Source organism: Humulus lupulus, chromosome 3 (genome assembly GCF_963169125.1).
Source record: "Humulus lupulus chromosome 3, drHumLupu1.1, whole genome shotgun sequence".
Taxonomy (NCBI): Eukaryota; Viridiplantae; Streptophyta; class Magnoliopsida; order Rosales; family Cannabaceae; genus Humulus; species Humulus lupulus.
Window position 1 is genome coordinate 206,584,661 of NC_084795.1, and position 10,109 is coordinate 206,594,769.

The 10,109-nt window shown below is 33.1% G+C and overlaps 1 long non-coding RNA gene across 1 annotated transcript; it reads right to left on the reverse strand.

Moving 5' to 3' along the window:
• Positions 1-911: 911 nt before the first annotated feature.
• LOC133823384 (uncharacterized) lies at positions 912-9,024 on the reverse strand. The gene is made up of 4 exons (XR_009888294.1): positions 8,774-9,024; positions 8,591-8,659; positions 8,293-8,486; positions 912-1,087 (listed from the first exon to the last, which is right to left on the reverse strand). It is a non-coding gene; the product is annotated as an uncharacterized LOC133823384 (long non-coding RNA).
• Between the last annotated feature and the right edge of the window lie 1,085 nt (positions 9,025-10,109).

Consider the following 10,109-nt stretch of genomic DNA (forward strand, 5'->3'; position numbering starts at 1 on the left):
TGCCATATTCAGCAGCTCTTCATGCACTTTTGAGATTCTGTAAATGAGTTCTGCCTCTTTAAATGAGATTCTGGAGTAGCAGAGATTCCCTCAGTCTAGGGAAGAGTGTATATTTAATTTTCTTTATTATCGTTTTTAAAGTCTGAGTAGCAGAGATTCCCTCAGTCTAGGGAAGGGTGTATGTTAAATTTTCTTTATGTCGTTTTAGTGTAAGGAGATTATAAATACCCTCCACACTCACTTGTAAGGGCATCAGTTTCCAAAATAATAAAATCTTCTCTTTCTCTACATATTCTATAGCTTTCTAAGTACCTCTTTTGGCTCTTTCTCGTATAGGAGAAGCATTAGGATAAAACCTGGTTGTTCAACATTAGGTAGTATAAAAATACATATCGCAACATCTTTATAGCAAGGATCAATCTCAAATAATATCCTGCCAAATAAAAAGTGAACGCCAAATAGAGGATACACTTTGAGGTTGAATCTTACTATATAGACTAGCCTTGTATCTGTATACTATACATACTCAATCCTTCAATATCTCTCTGGCACATGCTGATTAGGCCACATTTTAATATTTTATTAGACCACGTGGCATGCTTTAATTGGACCCTATGGCACCCAACAATTGGGCCATATGGCTTTCAATGATTGGACCACATGGTACTCAATGATTGGGCCACTGGCACCCAAAGATAGGATCACGTGGCAAAATCTTATTTCACTAATCCACTTGGTACAATTTCATTAAACTATGTGAAACCTAATTGGGCCACATATCAACTATGTGTTTATTAATTTTTGTTATTATTTTCATTATTTTATAATTTTAATAATTAAAAATATGTTATAAATTTTAAATACTGATAAACAAAGTTCTACTATGAAATATATTAAATAAAGCATCAGAATTATCATAAAATATTCAAATAATATAAATTTAAAATGTATATTATACAATACACAAATCAATAAATATTGATAATTGTAAATACTACAAATAAGAGTCGCAAGGATTTATATTTTAGCGGAAGTCTGACAAGCTCGTCAACTTCTTCGAACATTATTGCTTAAAAAAACATGGTAGCTGCAAAGAAAGAGAGAAATCAATCAGCCATCAAGATTCCATAATTTTTAAATAGCTTAAAGTAATAGTAAAAAAAGCTAGCAAATCAACCTTCATTGTTCACATAAATACAAAATAAAAATAAAATGGCACAATGACATGTTAAAAGAAACTGAAGCTGTATTAAATATATGGTTCTAAGTTAACTGTGTGTGCACCAGTTTGTACATTATAACTACTCCATGATGTGAAATAACATACCAAACCCTCCTTTATTCCAAACTTACAGAGCTATTCTTACTTGCTAATTAAAGAGCTATCCTTAGTCAAATGAAATGGTTTTAATTTTATGAGATATTCACTGTACACAAACCGTGTATATAAAAGATTACAAAGATCCCAATTTAGGGAAATAAATCAAAGAATAAAGTTAGGGAAATATTCCCCAATAACTACTTTCCTAAATAATAGCTAGACAGCTTTAAACAGAATAAAACTTAAAATAGAATAGATTTTCCTACACTCCCCCTCATGCAGATCGAAAGATATTCTCCATGGCCAGCTTGCTGTTAAGAAATTCAAACTGCTTTTTGAGCAGTCCTTTTGTGAAGATGTTTGTCACTTGCTCTCCAGTAGGAATGTAAATCATGCACACCAGTCCAGTTTCTATTTTCTCCTTAATGAAGTGCTTATCCACTTCAATATGCTTAGTACGATCATGTAACACCGGATTGTGAGTAATAGCAATTGCAGCCTTACTGTCACAATATAAATTCATAGGAGACAGTTGTAAGGATTTTAGTTCTTCAAGTAATCTTCTTATCCATAAGATTTCACACATGTCGTGAGCCAAAGCCCTAAACTCAGCTTCAGCGCCACTTCTGGCCGCTACATTTTGCTTCTTCCTTCGCCATGTAACTAAGTTACCACCTACAAAAGTACAATAGCCAAAAGTAGGCATTCGATCTTCTATGCACCCAGCCCAATTAGCATCAATGTAGGCTTCAACTTTCAGATGTCCTTGTGATTTAAACTAGAGTCCTTTCCCTAGTGTTCCTTTCAAATACCGTAGAATTCTGTAGACAGCGTGTTTTCGACCAGGCGAATGCATAAATTGACTTACCATACTTACCGAGAATGCAATGCCAGGTCGTGTATCCGAAAGATAAATTAGTCTCCCAACTAACCTCTGATAATGATCACGATCTTTCACATTTTCTACTCCTGTAGGTCGCAATTTGACATTGGGTTTAGTAAGTGTTTCAGCAAGTTTGCACCCCATCATTCCTATCTCATTCAGTAAATCAAGCACATACTTACGTTGGCTTAGAAAAATAGCTGCCATGGATCTTGCAAATTTCATTCCAATGAAGTATTTTAATGCTCCCAAGTCTTTGATTTCAAATTCTTCACCAAGTTTTCTTTTCAGCTTCTCTATTTCACAAGAATCAGCCCCAGTTAGCACAACATCATCCACATACACAATCAGGACCGCCATCTTTCCTTCCTCTTAATGTTTGTAAAACATAGTGTGATCAGCTTGACTTTGAGTGTAACCAAAAAGCTTTAATACCTAACCAAAGCGTTCAAACCAAGCTCTGGGAGACTGTTTAAGTCCATACAAGGATTTCTTCAGTTTACAAACTTTGCCAACTCCAAAACTTTCTTCGAAACCAGGTGGGAGACTCATATACAATTCCTCTTCCAGATCTCCATTAAAAAATGCATTTTTCACATCTAATTGGTGCAAAGGCCAATTAGAATTAACTGCTAGAGACAGTAGAACCCGAATTGAGTTAATGTTTGCAACAGGAGCAAATCTCTTGATAATCAATTTCGTAGGTTTGGATGAAACCTTTAGCCACAAGCCTACCTTTATACCTCTCAATACTTCCATCAGCTTTGCTCTTTATTGTGAACACCCATTTACAACCTACAATTTTCTTCTCCCTTGGTATCTCTACAATCTCCCATGTCCCATTTTTTTTCAAAGCATCCATCTCTTCAAATACTGCCAACTTCCAACTCGGTTCACCCAATGCTTCCTGTATATTTCTAGGCACAATAAGTTCTGAAATATTAGTAATAAATGCTCTATAAGTATCAGATAGGTGATTGTAAGAGATGTATTTGGCAATTGGATGCTTTGTGCATGCACGAGTTCCTTTTCTAAGGGCAATGGGAAGATCTAGTGTTTCGCGTATAGGTTTAGGACTCAAATCAGGTTGTGAAGGCACAATATTATTTGGAGATGAAGGAGAAGAAGGAATAAAAGAAAAAGAATTATCTGGAGTACTTGAAGGACCATGATTCAGGGCTTTCGTTTGGTCTTGTGCACGGATGATTAAATGGTCTTTACCTCTTTCAAAGATGTTCTTCCTGGAATACACCACAGGCTCAAGGTTGTTACGATTTTTAATCAATCGTAGCAATTCTGTTTCTGACAAACCAAGGTCAGGTTTAGATTCAATAGATGTGGATTGAGTTTTTTTAAGAGAAACATCAAGAATAGTTCTAGGTAAAGGTTCAACAATTTTCCAAAAATTTCGTTTTCTTGCTAGATTCTCTCCCTGAATTAAATTTTTGGAGAAATAAGGAGTATTTTCTAGAAAAGAGACATCCATAGTAGTATAGATAAGTATAGTGATAGGATTAAAACACTTGTATCCGTTTTTATTAGGAGGATAGCCCAAGAAAATACATTTTCAGCTCTAGGATCTAACTTAGGCCTAGACCATTTTGGAAGATGAACATAAACAGTACAACCAAAAATCTTTAATGATAATTCTAAATGAATTCTAGATGCTGGAAAAAACTTTTCCAAACATGCCAATGGAGTAGTGTATTGTAAGACTTTAGTGGGCATTCTATTTATTAAATAAGAGGCAGTAAGAACAGCATCCCCATAAGTATTCTGGAATGTTCATATAAAACATCATGGCACGGGCTACCTCTAACAAGTGTTTATTTTTCCTTTCAGCTATTCCATTTTGTTCAGAGTATCCGGATATGTAGATTGATGCAAAATACCTTTGTCCTTTAAAAAATTTCCCAAGATGTTATTGAAATACTCTATTCCATTATCAGTTCTTAAAATACTGATATTTTTTTTAAATTGATTTTCAATCATTTTGTAAATATTTGTTCAACCTCAAATTTTTCTCTCATTAAATAAACCCAACAAAGACGAGTATGGTCATCTATAAAAGTAACAAACCATTTTTTTTTTTAGAATTGGTGGTAACCTTTGACAGTCCCCAAACATCACTATGAAATAGATAAAATGGTTTTGGAGAATGATAAAGAGTTTTAACATAAGATTTTCATTGGCTCTTGGCCAATAAACAACTTTCACCCTGAAAAGATAAAGGATTTAACCTTTTAAATAGTCCTGGAAACAAATGTTTTAAATAAGAAAAACTAGGATGGCCCAATTTATAATGTCAAACCATTATTTGATCATGAATAGAAAGAGAACTAAAGCTACTAAACCCTTGAGCAATTTTATTATTAGATGTCTTATCTTCGAAATAATAAAGGCCATTAATCCTAGCATTGCCAATTGTCTTCCCCGAACTCCGATCCTGAAAGAGACAATGAGATTCATAGAAAACCATACAACAATAAGAATCTCTAGATAATTTGCTGACAGATAAGAGATTGCAGGAAGTTTAGGAACATGGCGGATAGATTTAAGATCTAACCCCTCAGAGATTTTAATTAAAAAATTTCCTGCAATAGGTGAGAAATTACCATCAGCTATTCTAACATTTTGATTTCTTGGACAAGGTATATAAGATTCAAAAAATTTAGAAGAGTATGTCATATGGTCAGATGCTCCGAAATCTATTATCCACGGAGTAGAGGAGTTCTGAAAACAATTTAGAGCATTTATGTCTAATATTTCGTTACCCTGTATGTGCAATAGATGCAGTAGGAATACCAGATGAGGACGAGGTAGTGTTCAGCAGTGCATGAAGGTGATCCATCTGCGCTTCAATGAAGGGGCTGGACTCGGCTTCATGTGCAGTGGGAATGCGACCTGGCCTCTCTCTCTGCTTTGCTCTTCCAGTTTGCTGGCTTGCCATGTATTTTCCAACAGGTCTCTCAAGTATGGCGAGGTTTATTACAGAAATCACACCAAACTCGTGGTTTTTCTTCAGTCTTTTGCGAGTATGGGATGTTCCTAGGATATCCTGCTCCCATGGTGGCCAAGGCTGAACCCTCAATAGCAATTCCAGGTCCTTTCTTTCCCAACATAACACTCCTTCGACTCTCCTCTATTCTGACTTCTGAGAACACCTCACCAAGAGGATGTGAAGGTTGTCCTCCAATGATTCTCCCCCTTACCTCATCAAACTCAGCATTAAGTCCAGCCAAGAACTTGTAGATTTGAGTGTTCTCAATAGTTTTCTTGTGATGTTTGATTTCCATTCATATGTGTCAAAGAGATTTAGGTTTTGCCATATTCGTTTCAGCGAATTAAAATACTTTGTAACAGTGACCTCTCCTAGTCGTATCTCACCTAGTTTGCAATTCAACTCAAAAATCTAGGATTGATTTTCAAGATCAGAATACATCTCAACAACATTCTCCCAAAGCTCCTTTGTCGTGGGGTAGCACATGTAGTTTGAGTTGATTTCCTCCTCCATAGAATTCATCAGCCACGCCATGATCATAGAGTTTTCAACATCCCAAGCTTCATAGGTCGAGTCCTCCTCTGCAGGAGCCTTTTTTTCGCCTGTTAGATATCCCATCTTCCCACGACCTCTCATGTACATCCAGACAAATTGGGACCATCTCAGAAAGTTATCCCCATTCAGTCAGATTTTGGTGATTTGGACAGAGTGGGAGTCAGACGAAATGGTTTTGGCTGGAATAGTTTGCAAAACATAGGTGGATATAGCTGGAAGGTTTGTGGATTCATTTGAGGCATCATACATGGTGAAGGAGAAGGAAAAAACAATGCACAAAAGAACAATTAGGGCTAGGAATTGACTGGCTCTGATACCAAGTCAAATGAAATGGTTCTAATTTTATGATATATTCATTGTACACAAACCGTGTATATAAAGGATTACAAGGATTACAAAGATATTACAAGGATCCCTATTTAGGGAAATAAATCAAAGAATAAAGTTAGGGAAATATTCCCTAATAACTACTTTCCTAAATAATAGCTAGACAGCTTTACACAGAATAAAACTTAAAATAGAATAGATTTTCCTACATCCTTAAGTGAATTCATTTCATCTCTTATCAATTCTTCCTCCCCAGAAGAGGCTAGTGCAGCTTTAACTTCTTCAAGTTCCAAGAGAACTTTTTGTCAACAACATTAAATGGAATATAATAAGGAAAGAGCCACGGCAAGGGAACAAAAAAGAAAAAGGAATATTATTGCAAAGACAAGTTACACTCACAGAGATGCACAATGAATGGCCCAGAACCCAGATTTTTCTTAGCTACCCAATACCAAATCAAAAAAGTTCCAAATTCAACTAAATATCAGATTGAATTAGACTAGAAAACACATGCTAGGTCAATATAATGATTATTTATACATCACATATGCCATTTTCTAAAGATAAGAAAGTTACTCTATATAAATATGTAACTATAAATATGTAAAATATAAAATACGTGTTATGTATTTGATCACCAACTGGTCATAAAATACAATAAAATTACTAGCACAGATTTCATAAATGAAAATATTATCTAATCACTTTTATAGATTCATGGAGTACATATTCGTATATAATGATTTAAACATTATTATAGTGTATAAAGTCTTTAATATATAGAAAGCACTCAATTGCTTGTATTTTAATGTCTGAATAAATAAAATAAGTTGGTTTTCTTTCCAACTACAAGGGCTCATAAAATGTGTCCATCATTGTAAAATATAGGAATCTTGATTGCCATGTAAAACAGTAAGATCCAAAATAAAGAAGGAAAAAAAACACAAGATAAGATATGGACTTGGGAATGTTGCTAGTTATATACCAAAGAAAAAGCATAACATGAAAATGAAAGAGAACTTTCCTCTTCAACTTCACATACCTCTTTCACTCTTTCACACTCACAGTCCATAAAAACCAAATATGTGCTCTAATTAAGGAAGAAGACTAATTTCCACAACTTGGCTTGCTTATTCAAGAATCATAGGTCTTTGTCAACTAAATTACCCCAAATCAATAGAATATTAACATTAAAATGCAGCTATTGACCACATATTGAAGCTAGTGTATTCTTGTAACAATAGCTATAAGTATATATCAATCCAAAAACAAGTAAACAAATACTCAAACTATCTGCAACACTTGTAATTCCAATTCTTTGCAATTTATTCCCAAGAAATCAGCCACAACTAAATTTGAGCCTTTTACATAATCCTCACCAAGAAAATCATGCTGATAGTTTTACTATAATATTAAAGTTTAATCCCACGAAACAAAGAATATTGAAGTTTAATAAATCACCATATAATTCTTCCAAGGAGCATGTCATACTCTAGTTAAAGCATATCATTCGAAAGCTCACAATCAAAGATGCACCATGGCACCAAAAACTATAATAAATTCCTTGGTAAGATGTCTTATGATCCATGAACTAAGATCCCAAAAAGAAACACTACATTCGGTAACTTATTATCTAAATATTATTTAAGACACTTTAGACCAACTCCAATAAAAAATCAAAGCAAACCAAGTTTAATCTTATTAGTATGAATTGTTGCCAAAGAGACGACATCTATTTTATTCTTATTAGTAAATTTTTTATTTTCTAATATAATAGTTTATTGTCATATAAAAAAGTAGCATTATACCAAGAAACAACAACTGATTCTATTATAGATGAGAATGCTTTAGGCCACATCAACCCAGCTGGGTATGGTATGAAAAAAAGTAAAAAAAGTAATATTTGGGTTAGCAACAATCAAACAAAGGATAAAAATAAGGATGAAGGATTCAAATTAACAAAAGGGCGTTTGTGATATGAGGAAGGATCTAAGAAACAAAAAGTTGATTTTATCTTCAATTTCCGAGATTTATTGGAAAAAAGGAAAATTCAGAGAAACAATACACTAGCATATAGATCATACACACAACAACATAGACAGATTTTTTTGGAATATCTTTACAATGAGAAAAGGCTTTAGCAATTACTAACTAGCAACAATAATCATATTAGCAGATCAGATCTATATAAATATATAAACTTACCCCAAAGATGAGCAGTACAAGGTATTTGAGGTCCACTAGTAGATCAATACCACCATCATCAAAGCCACCCTTTCTTGATCAAGACCATCATCCAGACAACATCATCTACCATTCGATGATATACCAAAACGTAGGTAGACTGGCTATTAGATCAAGACCCAGACACATTGAATACCCAACAATGGGTATAGAAACTGAACGAAAGAAAAAAAAACAGAAAAGAAACTAGAACCACATTAATGCTTGATGATAGGCAAAATATATGTACATAAATATAACAATAACTAAAATAAATTACCATTGTATGCCACCATACTACTTCAATCCGCCATCACCAGTTGTAAGCCACCATCATCAACAATAGCATCTCAAAAAACCAATATATATATATAGAAACCAACAAAAATCAGTAAGGCAGAGAATAAAAACCAAAGGAAAAACACCATAGACGAACAACAAAACAACCAAAAAAAAAACTTACAAATAGGTCAAGGGGAGAGGCAGAGTCGAACAAATGGCAGAGATAGCAGCAGAGACCCAAATTGGAATGGGGGAAGCAGAGAGCAGAGACGCCCAGAGACGGAGAGCTCAGGCGTTGAGAGGCAAACAGCAGAGAGTACAGAGGCGAAGAGCTATGGCAACTGAAAAATCAGAAAGGAAGAAGAGAGTGAGGTTCGTGCGACCCAATGGGGGTGAGAGAAGAAGAGATAATCAGTTTATTATAGGGTTTTTGGATTTTAATTAGGTTTTAACAAATATTAAAATCAAATTAATATTATATATAAAAAAATAAACCAAATCTCCAACCCTATTATAAAATTTTAATAAAATATATGCAGTATTTAATGTCTAACCGTAAAGTAAATTAACAGAATAATTTTAAAACGTTAACTATTTCCAGCAGAAAGCAACTTGCTAATTGTATAGAGAAAATATTTAAATTTAATTTAATTTTTTAATTTTTATATTAAATTTTATTTATATTTTAAGGGTAAAAATTTAATATAACGTATGACATAAAAATATTATTAAAATTACGTGAAATTCAAACATACTAAAAATAATGTATCTCATATATTTTAAAAGAAAAAGTTTCATATAATGTATGATATAAAGATAATTCTAAAAATATTGATGCAATTCAAACAATAACATTATTGACAAGTATTTGGAAGTTTTTTTTTTTCCGAACGAGTGATTTTGGTAGTGAAGTGTTTTAAAGACTAGATATTTGTAAATAAAAAATAAAAATAAAATTGTTTATAGTTTAATAAAAAATGGGATTTTGTCTTAATAAAAAATAAAGAAATTAAGAATGGGGTTAATTTCTATTTGTAATTTAAGATGATGATTCATTGGTGTTCTTGTGTGGGTTCAATATGCAGAATAGTGAAATGATTGTATTTGACATTCTTTATTTTTTCTTCATCTGCAGACACTTTAATTGTCCATTTTTTTGTTGTTAATTTCTTTTCAACACTTTCAATGTATTGAGGATTTTCCGGCAAGAACAATTTAGAATTACTTTATATAAATTATGGTTTTTTTTTTCATATGTATTATTTTGAAATGTAGTAATATTTATTATTACCTCTGTAGAATTTTCCATCAACTGGACTGCAGAATAATCAAATGTCTCTTCTACTACTTCTCCGAACATAACAGTATCGAGTTTTCCAGTATCATCTTCTAGTTGCAAATATTCCCTAGCACTTAAAATAGATTTAAATATATTAGTTTTAATGTGAATATTAGTAACTTTTTTTAAATTTATAATTTATTTTTAAATTTATATAAAAAGTACTCACTGTGGTGTA